This window comes from Sus scrofa, chromosome 1, assembly GCF_054392235.1.
Source record: "Sus scrofa isolate SSC_HxYL_T2T_F1_AM1 chromosome 1, Sscrofa_HxYL_maternal_Yorkshire_Landrace_v2.0, whole genome shotgun sequence".
NCBI lineage: Eukaryota > Metazoa > Chordata > Mammalia > Artiodactyla > Suidae > Sus > Sus scrofa.
Genome location: NC_139383.1, coordinates 198,485,243 through 198,488,336, shown reverse-complemented (window position 1 = coordinate 198,488,336; position 3,094 = coordinate 198,485,243). Strand labels below are relative to the sequence as shown.

The window sequence follows — 3,094 nt, the reverse complement described above, 5'->3', positions numbered from 1 at the left end:
TCTGGGCAAATGGCCAGAACTCAAGCCTAGCCAGCAGGGCCCAAAGCCAGAGCTACGTCACCACTGAAAAAGACGGTGAGGACAACTCTGCTGGCCCTGCAGCTTCAATAACCAGCCTCTAGGCTCTGGATGCCCTTGGCAAGAACAAACTCTAAATGGTTCTGTATGTTTACATCACCAGCTAAGGATTTAAAGACTTGAGAAGGTACATCTGATTGCTAAGGGACCACATGTCTGCACCCTAGTCTCAAGAGGGCTGGTAGAGAGAAATTTGGCCCTCTGTCTTACTTTCATTGAGGTATAAGAACTCTGTGTATACTGAGTATAGGTTCTTTGCCTGTATATAGATTACAGTATCCAGGATGGCTCATTGCATCGTGTCTGCTAATGTCTGCTGATGCCAAAATGTCTTCTTCATTCCCATGTTTGGTACCCAAGCTGGGAAGGCTGGAACAGCTGATACTGGACAGGCATTTCTCTCCATGCCCTCTCCATGGTGGCTAGCCTGGGTTTCCTCATTGCATAGCAACTTCAGAGCACTTGGTCCTTCTTTTATGCTGTGATTGGATTCACCTAGAGAAAATGTTCTAGGAGACCAAGGCACAATCTACTAGGCTTCTTAGGATCTGTCCTTGGAAGTCCAAGAACACTACTTCTGCTGCATTCTATAGTTCAAAATCCAAGGTGAAGAGAATTAGACATCATCTCTCCATAGATGATACAGCACAGAATTTGTGTTCATCAAGTTTCCCAGACCCTGTATAATTAGAGCTCTCTACAGTAAGTATCAACTTATTCTCAATTGCTCAAACTCATTGAAATCATCAAATAACACTTATTAGCAAAATGGATAGTTCTCTAAGTGCTTGTGTATATTTTATCTCAGGGCACCCTCACAAGAACCTTTTGAGTTAGGCAGATAGATATTAATATCATCACCTTAATGATGTGGTGAAACCCAGTGATACTGGTGTCTTATTCAACAGAAAAAAAAAAAATCAGAACTAGAACCCAAGATCTTTGGCTTCTAGTGCAGTGCTTTCTCCTCGATGTCATGCTGTCTCTCCTTAGGTATACAGATCCTCCTACTGCAATAAGCCCCTGCTTTCCTAGGACGTCTAGGTTTGCAGTAGCCCCTAGTTACTAATGAATTATTTATTCACAAATTATCAGGCATAGAAAGCTGTCTACTTAAATAATTAGGTACTATTCAGTTAAATCTTGTAAGAACTAGAAGTTCTGTAAAGAATGAGAATGAATGAGTTGACTTAAAATTGCACCTCTGTTTAATGGCATTATTATGCAGATGATTAAAAAACAAAGAAGCCAAATTTTTATTTACCAACACAGAAAGAAGCAACAGTCCACTGCAAGTGAGAAAAGCAAGTTGCAGAGCATTATGTGAACATACACACAAGCAAATTTACACACACACAGACAGACATTTTCACACATATATGCATTAGTACATGCACAAAAAAATAATCTAAAAAGTTATGCTAATCATGTTATATTTTAAAGATTTTAAAGTGTTTGAATTTGAGTTTACCTTATTCTTTTTTGGCCAAGCCCACAGTATGTGGAAGTTTCTGGGCTAGGGATTGAACCCATGCCACAGCAGTGATTCAACCTGTGCAGTGACAATGTTGGATCCTTAACCTGTGGAGCCACCAGGGAACTTCACGGACACCTTTTTCTTGAAATAGTAATTAAAAGACTTTTAAACTCTTCAGTCCTTTCAGAAATACATGATAATGATCAGATTTAAGCATTTTCACAGTTCTGGTCCTGAGAAGGACACAAGTATAACAAAATGAAAAAACAAACAAATATTCAGATGGAATCATATTAAGGGCAGAAATCCTATACTTGTTGATTCATCCCCCAAACAGAAATCACAGTTTTTTCAGTACTCAGCATTGGGAAATGTGTTTTTAAACAACAACAACAAAAAATACACACAAAAAATACTCTTTGAGCTAAACATAACTGACTTCCAAAAACTCACTGGTTTGGAACTCAAAAGAGACAGGTATTTCTTACCAAACCATGAAGTGATCACTTTTCACAGACCTCAAAAAGACAAACAATCAAGGAAATAGTGAACCACCTTGGACAAATATAGACCTATACACACATTAGCTCTCACCTAAAAAGAAATCATTCCAGTCTACCTTAAATTATGTAGAGATTCCAAACCCAAACGTAGCCCTATTATGTCCTACGCCAGGCAAAGGAGGACCTGGGAGACTGGCAAAGCTAGCTGGGCTAAAACAGAGTAAATACTTCTTTCCTCTATGTTTTCAATTTGGCAGTAAAGTAGAGGTCAAAGAGCCAAAGGCCAGGGTCCGGAGAGGAATGCCATCTGTGGGGCAGGTGCTCCAGATCGGAGCACTGTGGATCGTCCCAGGAGGGGTGTTATCCAAACTGGCTGGAATGTGAGTGGTTGGGATTGAAAACTGCAGTCTTGTGGGGAGACACCAAACACAAAGCTGGGTAGAAGGATAGAAGGCCAATGATAGCCTTTCCGGCGGTGATGATGTCCCTTCAAGAACATGCCTCTCGCAAAGGATCTCCTTCATCCCTCTCCAGAAGAGGAGAAGAGGAAACACAAGAAGAAGCGCCTGGTGCAGAGCCCCAATTCCTATTTCATGGATGTGAAATGCCCAGAATGCTATAAAATCACCACCGTCTTTAGCCATGCACAAACAGTAGTTTTGTGTGTTGACTGCTCTACTGTCCTCTGCCAGCCTACAGGAGGAAAAGCAAGGCTTACAGAAGGATGCTCCTTCAGATGGAAGCAGCACTAAAAGCACCCTGAATCAAGATGAATGGGAAATGATCCCAATAAACACATTTTGGATACAAAAAAAAAAAAAAAAAGAAGAAGAAGGCCAATGATAATGACTACACCTGTCATTAGTTGAGTGACAGCCATGCTGGACTCTTTTCATGCATTATCTCACAGTCCCACAGTCTCCTTGCAAATAGGGTATCAGGTTTTTCAGGGGACAGCACAGACTTAGAAGGGTTACAGGGCACACCAAAAGCCATGATGCTAGTAAGTAACAGAGCAGAATTCAAGCCCAGAGCC

The 3,094-nt window shown here is 41.0% G+C and overlaps 1 pseudogene; it reads left to right on the top strand.

The window, feature by feature from the left end:
• Positions 1-2,520: 2,520 nt before the first annotated feature.
• LOC110262272 (small ribosomal subunit protein eS27 pseudogene) lies at positions 2,521-2,881 on the top strand (annotated as a pseudogene).
• The last annotated feature ends 213 nt before the right edge of the window (positions 2,882-3,094 follow it).